The 13,336-nt window shown below is 42.1% G+C and overlaps 1 non-coding gene across 1 annotated transcript; it reads left to right on the forward strand.

Annotated features, from left to right (window-relative positions):
• Nucleotides 1–433: 433 nt before the first annotated feature.
• On the forward strand, nt 434–519 carry LOC112310023 (small nucleolar RNA SNORD35). The gene has a single exon (XR_002975341.1). It is a non-coding gene; the product is annotated as a small nucleolar RNA SNORD35 (small nucleolar RNA).
• The last annotated feature ends 12,817 nt before the right edge of the window (nt 520–13,336 follow it).

Raw genomic sequence — 13,336 nt, forward strand, 5'->3', positions numbered from 1 at the left:
CAGAGCAGGGCAACCCCAGCCTTCCTTCCCTTGGGTAGTCCTCTGAGAGACCAAGTCTGGGCTGGGCCCGTGACTCCCTTCAACTGTAGAAAGCAGGGGAAGTGACACCAGGACAGTTCCAAGCCCTAAGCCCATGAGAAGGCCTGGCAGCCTTCAGCCACAATGCACGTAAGATGTTCAGCTACTTTGCTGCAGCGACCATGTGGAGGAGAGATCAACTGAAGGAGAGAGAGAGAAAACCAGCAATCCTGCCCTCTGCGCCCACCAGCAGAGGCCCCAGGCTTACATGTCCTTGCCAAGGTGCCAGTCGGGCGTGCGAGTGAAGAGTCACAGGTGCTTGTGCCCCACCCACAACCTGACTACAGCTACAGAGAGACCCTACGTGCGATCAGCTGGAGAGCCATCTGACAAACCTATTTAAAACTAATGGGAGAGCAGATGATGGCTTTTCCTCATGACGGTCTGTGGAAGCCACTCCGGGCAGCCCCGATGATGCCAATGGCTTAGCTATGCCCGGAGGAGCACAGAGCCTGTACAGAGGCTGGGTGTGTCTTCTGCTTTAAGCTTGGTGAGAAAAATTGGGTTTTTAAAGTTCCAGGATCCTCTGAGACCGGTTAGCAACCCCACTCTCAGGGCCACCCTCTCCCTAATCCAGGCTCCCATTTCTTTACAACTTTATTCCCCACCCCCTCAACTCTACCCCTCTCCATCCTGTTTGCCTACCTGGGGCACCTGGATCCTGAGGTTGCCTGGAAGCACTAAGCAGTCACGGCCACTCTACAGGAGAAGAGGAAGGAGAAGGCCAGCATCCACTACCGAAAGAAAAAGCGGCTCCGTGAGACGACGGAAACAGGCCAAAAAGAAAGAAAGAGAAGAAAATGGACAGACACGCTGAGGTCCTCAAGACTCATGGACTCCTGGGCTGAGCCCAATAAAATTAACTTTTAATTCCTCAAAATAAATAAATAAATAAATAAAACGAATGGGAGAAATAGCATGCAAGTGGTCTGTGAGTTCAGTCCTTATTGAGACTTAAGCTGGCTTAGTTCATTTGAATATCCACTTTTCAGAATGACAACCCACAGAATATATAGAATAATAAACTGGTGGTCTTTTTAAGCCACTAAATATTGGAGCAGTTTGTTCTTTAGTAACATGTAACCAAAATATATGTTAAGGCAGACATTTAGAGTAAAGATGGGGCCTCTCGAACCACACAATGATTTATTTTCAGAGCTGGATTTTCCATTTTGTTCAGTGGTTTCATACCTCTAACCAGAGCCTGGCCACCTGGTTACACTAGGATACAAATGTGGAATTATTGCATGTGGAAGATTTTTTTTAGGACACTCCTGACTCCTAGACACTTAAGAATGCTTTTTATTTCATTATTTTTAAAATTTAAACATGAACTTCCTTGAGATCCACCGGAAGCAGGAGCTGAGAATGCAGACAAAAGCAGTCTTCTAAGGTGGACCCACCACCGTGGAAAGCGTGGAAACTTGTTTCGTTTCTCAAAAGCACGAGGCTTTCTGAATCAGGCTTTCCGACCAGTGAAGGTCTAAAAGAGTAAAATGACACACTCGCACAGGCCCAGGAAATCATAATAATAATAAAAACCCTCAGACCTCCTTTTTTTTTCAGCTGTGAAGCAGCACCTGCTGTTAGCTGTGGTGGTTCCTATTTTCATATTGTCTGACAGTAGCAGTTGGATCAGGCTTGAGCCAGTGTGACTGAGAGGCAGGCTCCCTGCTTCCACAAAGCTGAATTTAATAAGATGAGAACAGCATGCCAAGATGGGGAGCTCCCTCCCTAACACTTATCCTGACACCAGCCCCTCAGCGGGGCTGTATTGCCACAGTAATCTGGGTGAGCCGGACAGCGCGCCCTGCTTACAAGTTCAATATAATGGAACAGCAGGGGGCGAAGGGCTGGCAGAAAAGCTTAGCAAAGTTAAAGCCTATTACTCTATGCTTGAAGAAAAATGAGTCACAAAATATTACACCCAGAGCAAGACTTGAACTTGCCAAATGCAGCAGCAACACACTCTAAGCCTTGTCCATAATGGTGCATTCATTATTCTGTGGTCCAGGGTAATGTGGATTTAAATGTCTTTAACTCTAATGGAAATGTGTATGCAAATTTCCAGTAAGCCCATCTCTCACTCAGTTTTCTTTTGCCCTGTTTGAATCTGATAGGCAAGGTGACTGTACTCTACATATGTCAAAGAAAATGATGCCTTTTTAATGTGCCTTTAGTGACAAGAAGAAGGCAAGAAACTGGACAGAAAGAAATCTCTCAGCTGCCTAGTATGACCTTTGTTGTTGTTGTTTTATGCCACTTGTGGTGCTGAATTTAAAACTAATGGAAGAAACAGGAACCAAGTGGTCTCGGCATTCAGTTCTGTCTGAAGCTTAGGCTGGCTTAGGTAATTTGAAGGTCAGCTCTTCCATATAAGTGAGTTCTAATACAAACTCTTCCATACTAATCAAATCAAACTCAGATTTGGAACAGACTTGCCTCATACTTTCAATCACCCAGAATCAATCTAGGGCTCTAATTAAAGAACCATTATTTAGTATCCTAAACATTATGCTGTTCTAGGACTTGGGATTTTTTGATAGAGTAACAACAGAACTAAGATGGGAGTCCTTCTGCTCCTCCTGGACTAGCTACAAGTTCTTACTATACCAAAGGCCCCTCAGATCATCAGGTATGGTGTCAATGACAGCAGCCACCAACTACTGAGCTTTTACCATGGGCCAGGTGCTTGGTTTGATGCTTTTTATTCATTACCTCTGATCTTGATGTAGTGGGTTATATATTTTCTCACCCTGTTTCTCAGGTTTACAAAAATATTTCAGCTTTATATTTGGCTCATCAAATCTTCTACATGATCTTTCCATAGGGAAACAAACTTAAATGTCAGACTTGCCAAATTGTCTTTCATTCCCTTCCAGTTTCAAGTCTGTTTGGATGTGTGGTATCTCTCAAATATATGCTCAGCCTTTTAGATTTCCTTTCTGTTCTTTGATCCTTTTGAAGATGGTGTCTGAATCTCATATGCCTAGTGCCAGTGGAGACTGGGGAGTCCAGACCATGTGGTAACTTCTGGATCCTTGCAGGCCTCTGCACTGGGATGGTTGGTCTCACTGGCTACATGGATTGGTGAGCAACCAGGTCCTAACTGGCCATTAGGAGCTTCTCGCTGTGGTCCTCGACTATTGACTCTGTGCACGAATTGCTCACACATGCAGACTCTGACCATCCCAAGGCGTACTGTAGTCCACTTCCTGTCTCTGAACCTTTGTGTCCCCACATCAGGACATGTAGGTGCCCTGCATGCCAGGTGCAGTCAGGCAAAGCAAGCCCACTTTCTCATGCTTATCTCTCCAATTCCTCTGTCAGCAATGGTGTATTTTTATTCCTGTTCCATGAGGACATGGTGCAGAGATGAGTATGGGACTCTTCCTAAGATCTTCGCTACATCTAAGGAGGTAGACAGCTAACCTTGATGTTGTGGGGGGTCGGTCTCCTAGAGCCATTTGACCATTTTTATTATCCTCTTACTTAAATGGGGTACCAAGAGTGAAGGTAATGGGTATCTTGACATCTGACCTCCTGTTTTTAACTTTCCTAACTTTCTTCTACTTAACATGCCCTAGGCCCCGAAACAGGCCTGACTAATCATCTTTCTGCCTAGCCAAACTCCCTTCATGCCCTGAGTTCTCGTTGCACTATACTGTCCTATTAGGTTCCTCAGAAGCAGACAGGATTCAAATGAAGCTAGTCTACTTGGAAGGGGAAGGAAACACCAGAAGAGTGGGTAAGTGAGAGAGGGAAGGAAAGGCAATTTAGGACAGTTACCCCTGTGGGCAAATAGACCTTAATCCCAAGAGAAAAAAATCTAGGTAACAGAATAGAGCACTAACCCAAGGCTTGAGGAAACTGAAGCATTAAAAAAATTTTTTTAATCCTCATTGAAAGACATTTTTTCATTACTTTTAGAGAGTAAGGAACAAAGAGAGAAAGGGAGAGAGAAAAACATTGATTGGTTGCCTCCCATAAGTGCAGTAGACTGGGGCTGGAATATGTAATCCAGGCATGTGCCCTGACTGGGAATTGAACTCGAAACTCTTAGGTTACAGGATGAAGTTCCAACCAACTGAGCCACATCTGCCAGGGTGAAACTGCAGCATTTATACATCATTTTTTGTCATTCATTGATTGAGAACCACTCTACCTGGGATGATGAAACTGTTCTTATATGTATGTAGAATGAAGATATACAGATGGCAAATAAGCATATGAAAAGATGCTCAACACCATGTGTCACCAGGGAAATGTGAATTAAAACAATGAGATACCACTATACACCTATTAAAATGGCAAAAACCTCCCAAAAACAACACAAAATGCCAGTGAGGATGTGTAGCAACACATTCCCATAACTGGTCAGAATGCATGATAAAGACATGTTGGAAAACAGTTTGATGGTTTCTTACAAAACTAAACATACTCTTACCACGTATGATCCAGCAATAGCACTCCTTGTTATTTACCTAAGCAATTTGAAAACTTATGTCCACAAAAACCTGCACACAAATGTTTACAGTGGTTTTATTAATGATTGCCAAAGTTTGGAAGCAAACAAGAAGTCCTTCAGTAGATGAATGGGTAAGTAAATCATGGTACATCCAGACAATGGATTATTACTCAGCAATAAAAATAAATGTGTTGTGAAGCCATAAAAAGATGGGGAGGTAATGTAAATACACATTACTAAGTGAAAGAAGCCCATCTTAGGTTACACACTGTATGCATCCAGCTATACAATATTCTGCAAAAAACAAAATACTGGGATCACTCAAAATGCTTTCAAAATTACTGATGCCTGGGTCTCCTACCATGGATTTTTGATTTAATAATAGGTCGAGGGTGAGGCCTGAGCAGTGGGGTTTTTAAAGCTTTTTGGATGGCTCTAATGAGAAACCATGGCTGAGAACCGTGGTCCTAGATGCGTGCTTGCAGAGCCTGGCATCTCAAAGTGTGGTCTTTGGTCAGCAGCATCAACATCATTACAGAAATGCGCAAACTGAGACCCCAGCCTGACCTAACTAATGAGAATCTGTGTTTTTAATAAAATTCCCAGAGGACTTCTGTGCACACTGAAGTTTGAGAAGCCCTGAAACAGAGTTCTTTTACCCAGCTGACTTCACAGGACACATCACCAGATCAGACCTTTGCCCCATAAGAGCTCCTCCTTCCTGAGATACCCGGATTTAAGACAAACTAAGGAACCCACCACCCCTGCCCTTGCGCCACAGGCAGTGGCTTTTAACGTCTGTTTTGCAGGCCTGGACCTGAGGAGCCTTTTCTCTTTTCCCCCTTTTCTCTTCCCCATCTTCCAAGACTCAGTTGCCATTTCCAGATACAGCCTTTATCACACCTGTTTATTAACACCAAGGCAGCAAACTTGGATTCAAGTGAAGACAGAAGGCAGGATTAATGTCTTAGTGGGATTTAAAAAAAAATGAAACTTTTCTTTAAAAAAGATAAGTTAGCACCTGGTTTCTTCCTAAATTACCCTAACACAGAGATGTGTTGAGATGGTATTAAAATAGAATCTTATCCACTACAGGGTGGAAAGTGAAAAGTAACATGGAAGGGATATCTAATGATTTGGAAGAAGAAAAAGATCCAACTGCATTAGTGAAGAAATTATGAGGTGTCTATGACCAGAGCAACCTGAAATGTGCTAATTGAATGCCCTCAGATGCCATTATCAGTGCAGCCCCTCCATAGCTAGCAGCACAAGCTCATCCGAGCAGGAGCCTGAGCTAACAGCAAACAGAACTGTCTTGACAGCCGAAGAAGGGTTCTGAGTGCATGAGTCAGCAGGTGAGGGTCCTTGTGATCACCAGGAATCCTCCACAAGCAGGAGGGAAAATAGCCTCTGGTTGAGTATGCCCTGCTATGTTCAAAACCCAGGGAGAAGACAAGTTTGGTTTTCAGGGAGAACAGTGACAGCCTTCATAGGAATAGGTGCATGCATGCCCACACGCCCTCACGTACACGACTCTTGCTACTCAAATGTGCTCCCTGAAGCAGCAGCAGCAGCAGCAGCAGCACCTGGCCCCAGCCCCACACCTGCCATTTAAGAGTGCACATTAACAAGGACCCCAGGTTATCTGTAGGCACATGAAAGTTTGAGAAGAATTGTTCTAAACCAGTAGCTCACAACTTTGGCTGCACATTGGAATCAGAGTTCTGATGTGCAGCCAGTTTTGAGAACGGCTGATCTAAAACAAAAGATAAAAATATGCCCTCTCTTTTCAGATTGAGTCTTTTGATTCGTTTAAAAACAGGACAGGGAGGCATAAGAAAAATACTTCAAGACTGCTTTTGGAAGACCTGGCTTATAACTTGAGGACTAGCCTTACTCTGTTGCGGTAATTATCTCTCTCTCTTTACACTTCCTGAGGCCAAGGACTATGATTTTTGTCTGCTATCCCAATCTCAAAAGTGTCCAGACTGGACAATAAATTATATGGTCACTCTAAGGGGAGCTGACATTTATTGACCTCTTACCTTAGCTAAGCACTTTGCTAAGCACTTCTATGCAAATTATTTCATTAATTCTCACAACATACCTCAGAAACTATATACCATTATCATTTTCAATTTATAGGTGAGGAAACCAAGCATAAGAGAGCTGAAGTTAGCTTTGACCACTGTAGCTCAGTTAGCCGAGCGTTGTCCTGCAAAGTGAAAGGTTGCCAGTTCAAATCCCAGTCAGGGCACATTCTGGGTTGAGGGTTAAGTCCCCAGTAGGGGCACATGTGAGAGGCAACCAATTGATATTTCTCTCTCACATCCATGTTTCTCTCCCTCTCTTTCTTCCCTTCCTCTGTTTCTAAAAATAAATAAATAAAATATTTAAAAAAGAGAGCTAAAGTTACATGGATAGTAAATAGCAAAACCTAGACCTCAACCCATGAGAATGAGTCTAAAAGTCAGAACACTCAACCACGATGTTCCATCTATTATTTTAAACGTGAGGTCAAAGCAGGATGACGGGGAGTTGTCCTTTCTGGTTGGGAAAATTGTGTTTGGAAGAAGGTAAGAAACAAAGATAGAAAGACAGTGGAAGCTGGATAAAGATGATTTTATAAGCAATAGTACTTTCCCATTTTTCTTCTCTTTAGTTGGCTTAGTCTAACACATGACATGAGGTCAAAATATGCAGGGAGACCCAGAAAACCAGAATTTATTTATAAAACATTGTGTATTTATTCTTAAATGTTAGAACTTCAGCCACCTTGAAAGTGCTCTCCATTTGATGCAATACACCCATTGAGACTTTTTCCACTGCTCAAAACAGTTTTTGAACTCGTCAATTCTGATGTCGTTCAGTGCTGCTGCCGTTTTTGTTTCACCTCTTCCACATCGGCAGTGTTTCCTTTGAGGGCTTTTTTCATCCCCAGAAACAAACAAAAAAAAGGTCGCTCAGGGCAAGACTGGGTGAATAGGAAGGGTGGGGCACAGGTATCATGGAGTTTTTTGGTCAAAAACTTCTGATCACTCAGTGCAGTGTGGGCGGGTCCACTCATAAATCACCCATCAGGAAATGGGCAAACGCACTGAAAGAGCCCTCAAAAAAAAAAATTCACTGAAGCCACACGCAGCCTCTCACAACAATGTGGTGCTGGCACACTGATACAAATGGGTCCCTAGAGCACCGCCTGGCAGGGGAAGCCTGTACCACAACGGGCCAGCCCTCCAGAAGGTAATTCCGGTTTGGGGGGTACCCCTCCTCTCCATTTCCAGAGAGTGTGTATGCATAGGCACAGGTCCACAGATAGGCCCGGAGAAGAAATCATAAAGAAACTCAACAGGAGCTGAGATGGCATTTACCACTAAGCCTGTAACAAAGGTTATAATATGTTCCAGTTTGCATCTGTGTGAATCCAATACTACCTTTTAATTATGTTATCCCCTGTTTCCTTTTCACTCTCATGCCCCAATTTGGACAATAAATTGTATGGCAGCCTAATCTATAGTAGAATATTCATATACTTTCATACATACATTCATAAATCCATTTTTGTTTAGGTGATTTCAATGCTTAATTGATACTTAATGCATATCTTTTAATATTTCCTGGAATATTTCATTTAGAGGACAACCAACGTGACCATTTATTTAAACATTCACTGAAAGCATTAGAGCAAGCATGCGGAGTGGGAATGAATCTACAGGAGATGGGCGCCTATAAACCAGAGATAATTATGAGACAATTCCAACAAAATCTTATTATAACTGAGGTATGACTAAAACAATTTCTGGGAAGGAGAGGCTTTGTAAAACATATAACTTTATCCTGGACACAAAATACACAGACAAAAGTTTATTTGGTGGTCAGTGTAGAGGAGGAATATTTCAGAAAAAAAAATGTGATCCAAAGCTTACGATTCCTCTGCAAATTAAAGGCCAAAAGAAGAAAGGGGCTACCTCCATCTGCCTCCAGGGTCAATCAGTAAGAGGAGAGAGGAAAAAAACAATGTGATGTTCCCCATGATTTCTCTGGAGAGACAGGGCTCTCATTCTTTGGAGTTTTGGGTCCCTGACTAGCCACCATGGGAGCTGAGCCTGGGAGCATGACTAGCCTGGGAGCTGAGGCCTTTAAAGAAAAAGTAAAAACAGTGGCTTTCCTCTCTTTCTGACCCCACAGGCCCCTTCTCCCTCTCCAGACAAAGATTACAGGGCTTCTCCTGGAGCTCATCCTGTGTGTTCCAGGCTTCGAGCTATCTTTGGGTGTAGAGCAGGAGATACAATTGTGAAAAATGGGAAACTCACCACTAGCTTAGTGGTACTTTGAATTCTGGTTTCTTTCCCATAAATGTTTCAGGCTCCAGCATTCCATCTAGGATTTTTAACTGTGCTCAATGAAAGAGGTAGGAAGGAGTAGGCTCCCTCTGCCTTGACTGGAATTGAACCCAGGAAAACATCTAATTACTGCTATGAGACTGGCTTTGTGACTGCATGTCCAGGAAACTTCTCACCTGAGGTTTGAGAAAGTCACAGGAACTGTCTTAGATGTCAGTCAAGAACCGGGGGAGAAAAGAATAAAATTGTTTTACGACTGGAAAACATTAGTTGTTTTCTGGACAGGATGAGCTCCAAGAGAAGCCCTTTAATCTTTGTCTGGAGAGGGAGAAGGGGTTACATCTGGTTAAATCTTCATAAAGAATATTTACAGGTATTTCACCTCTAATAATCAAGTCTTCAGAGCTAGCAGGGGGAAAAAAGTCAATTTGAAAGCACTCAAAACGCTTAATTCTTTTTCAGAGAAGAGAGCACAGAAGAAAAAGCTCAAGATCCTAACTGTGGCTCTTAAGCTTCACTGAATCACCAAAATAAGGGAAGTCTTCAGCCATGGCTTCAGGTTGAGGCAAGATGGGAACTTCATCGTGCCTGTGTTATTGTTGGAGGGTTGATTCAAACATAAAAGACCTAAGTTTCAGCTGGCCCCAAACTATGGAGAATTTTATCCACACAAAGCCCCCATTTGCCAATGCAAATCTGGTAATTCGATCCTTAATTACCCTATTTTCACACATAAATGAGGGGTGTGCCTATGAGAAATCAGAGCCCACTCTTAAAACTTTGGCCCCAAGCAACAAAATCATGTGCTTTTGTCAACAGCTAAATTGGTAAGAATTGTGTTTATTTCTGCTCATGTTAGGCCACATGTATTTTCACTGAAGCCTGATGTCTATTGAGTTAAAAGCTTGGTTAAAAAACCTATGTCATGCAGGAAACCTAGATAGTAATTGCCAACTATGTGCCAAGAATCCTTTCAATTTATGGAGAATGCAAGGTCTGAAAAAAAATTCTTTGCAACCTCGTATGCTTGGGTGGACCCAGCAGCCTTATAGTCATAATAAAGACAGAAGGGCCTTTTAAAAGAACACTTTAAACAAAATTTCCAGCATGTATTGCATTGAATTTTCCCATTTCCCTAGGGCAGGTAAAGGGGTGAATTTTCCCTGAATATCTTCTAGCTAGGCTGCCCTAACAATGTCCTTAGGGGGAAATGTTCTTTGATTTGGAAGCATGTATTGTGAGTAGACCCATCTGGGTGCCCTCTCCATGAATAGGAACATCAAGATTTGGCTCTTTCTCAATCTTTGATTGTATATCAGACCTGGGTTCTAGTCCTGGCTCTAACTCAAACCAGCTATGTACTTTTGAGGACAGATTCAATTCTTTACAATTGTTGAATAATGGTCCAAAGAAAAGGGAAAGCTTGTCAGGGAGAGTCAAGCAGTGTGTCTGGAAAGTGGAAGCAGGCCATGGGAGGTCACTAAGGTGTCAATAAAGAATGATCAATGGATTTGGTGATTGAAGCTCAATAGTGACTATTATTGCTTGGTCACCAGATGCTCAAGAAATATTTATTCAGTGAATGACTTAGTCATCAGCTCCATTTATTAAGCCACTTTTCAGAGAGCACTACGTAAGCAGTCAGAAGTAACCAGGAAAAAAAAAATGGGACCCTGCCTATGAGGTTATTGAAGAGTACTTCTTAAAGAATAAAAATCCACCAAGATGCAACAACACCAAACAAGAGAGAGTTGAAAGGGTCAACATGTGAATCAGGGGACAAAATTACCTTTGAGTTTTTATAGGGCATTAGGACACCATGTATTCCCTAGGAGGGTTCCCCTACTAGCCTGGGGTCCAGGGCCTCAGACTGTGGAGAGACTCGAGCTGGTTTGCTTCCACCACTGCTGTGATCTCCTTAGACAGCAGATGCAAACCAATGCTGTCCCCACCTTAACACAGTGAGGATCAGAGGACTATGAATTTTGGCAGCCCAGAGATATAATGCTTAAGTTCACCACTTCTTTGGTCTGTCTGGATTATCAGACATTAGGGCATGCTTGCCTGGGCTCCACCTTCTCTTATTGCTCATGTGACTGGTACATATTGAGGAATCTCTCTCTCTCTCTCTGATATATACATATCAGATATGAGAGGGGATTCTCATTTATATTCTTTCACATCTAAAACAGAAAACAAGTATATCACTGCTTGGAAAACTATGTTCTGTTTACTATTTTATTTCCAAGGCTAATTTTCAAAACTATCCTGCTGATGGAAAGAGTTACACGTGGAAACGGTTAGTTTGCGAGTAGAAACTCAAGTACAGACCCTGTCTTCCACGTTTATTATTATAGTAAATCTCCTCACCACCCTCTGCCCCTCAATAAAAAGTGTTTTGAACCTTCAGCATGATTTTGTTTTTCTTTTTGAGTAGCTGCAGGCTCTGTTCTGATCAGTTTGATTGGAGTAGGTCAAAAAGTGACTCTCTTCATTGAACACAGAAGACACAGTGTTTGAAGATGCATTGTCAGTGTTAAACAAAACTCTGACCCAACTTCAGAGGGCAAGGGATTTGGAAAAAATATGTCTCACTGCTAATAAAAATCTGTGAAATTCAGCTGGTCCTGTTGGTTTAGAAACTCAAGAAATTAACCTCCATTGTCTACTAGACTCCAGGCCCATTCACCACATCATCTCTGTTAAATCTCTCCACCACCCTGAAGTAGTATTAACATTTATTCTATAGACCAGGAGAGTGTTGTTTAGAGAAGTTTGGCAAAACATCACTCAGTGAAGGAATAGAATCAGAAGGAACATTCTATGACCTCAAAGCACACGTAAGACATTGGTGTTTTTCAAGCTGTGGATCGGGAAATCAAATTTATGTGTCATGGTTGAGGTTTTTAAAATTAAAAAAGAGCCTAGATTAGATTTGAAATATCCAAGTATTCCTCCTGAGGCTTTAGATTTTGGGGGGTGGGGGGAGATGAGCATACTGCATCATGACGAAAAACTGGTTTCTCTTTATCAGTTTTGCTCAAAAAGTCAGAAAGCCACTGCAGTTACCGAAGCTGGTGCTGCACAACAAGGAAGGATCTGTCCGGTTACTTATCATTGGGACATCTATATAACTTATAACCCAAACCATGCCACGTTTTGAGAATGAAAGGAAGTTCTATTATTCATGGCATAAGGTGAGCACACATAAGGTGAGCACAGCAATTATTCCAGAGCAAGCGGGTGGGCATTCACCCTAGTTATAATCCACTCTGCATCCTGAATTATCTCTGCCATTTAGCAACAAAATGACTGAAAATGGAAGAAAATACATTTAGGAGAGTATGTGCACACCTGGTACTAGAGGAAGTAAAATGGTCTGTTGGGGAAGACAGTATATGCAATACTAGAATTACATACGAAGTATAGAATTATAAAGAGAACAGAAAGTTGACTTTGTCGTGAGGAAATTGCTAAGCATATTAGGTACTTAGGACTTAGGTTAGTTAGTTGCCTCTCTGATCCTTAATTTCCTCATCACTAAAATGGAACTAATAATACTTTCCTGGCGGGTTACACAGGTTAAATGAAATCATGGAAGGAAAGGTGTATAGCATACAGCCCTTGACTCAATGCAGCAGTAGTTCACCCTTAGCCCTTCTTATCCAAACCTACGTAGAAAGTTAATGAATATGTAATAAGATTTCAGAATGCTGAACCCCAAGCTTTATAGAAATAACCATTTTCTCTCCAAATCTGGTTTTTGCCCACCTGCGTTATTGGCTGATGACAGATATCAATTAGAATTAATGCCCTAATTTCTGCTTTCTAAATTCACTGAGTATCAGGGAAGTTCCAAGGAGGATTTTGTTCAACACTTGCACACGTCATATTGGCAGTCTAATTTGTCCAGGAAAACAGAACTTTATTATTAGAAGTCACTGTCATGTTCTACCTCAAATACTTACCAAAATCAGATCTCACCATAAAAGGAAAAAAAATACAACACTAATCATTCACTAAAAAATGTCTGGGTACCCACTATGTTCCAGGACAAGAGAGATGCTGGAGATGAAGGAACAGAAGAGACAAACGTTGCTGTGTCCTCATGAAGCTTAGGATCCAACAGAGACTGAGGGTCAGGCTATTCTGTACCAAACTGTACACAGTTAACTGCTTAGGACTAAAATTTTATTCGAGAATAGGGATTGAACTAGTGTTCGTGTGGTGGTATCCTCAAGAGTTCTGACCAAGCTTGGAAGATGTGTGGGAAATGGCTCACAGCATTTAAAAGTGGGGTGCAACTTTTACTTCAACTGAGTCCTTTACTTGTCAAATTTTTCAAAGATGAATAATGCCCTAGTTCTATCCAGGAGATTTAAGTTAGCGGAGAGACAGGCATATAACACACAAACACAAGCGTGGCCTGTCACAAAGTAAGATGTTC

This window comes from Desmodus rotundus, chromosome 8 (assembly GCF_022682495.2).
Source record: "Desmodus rotundus isolate HL8 chromosome 8, HLdesRot8A.1, whole genome shotgun sequence".
Lineage (NCBI taxonomy): Eukaryota > Metazoa > Chordata > Mammalia > Chiroptera > Phyllostomidae > Desmodus > Desmodus rotundus.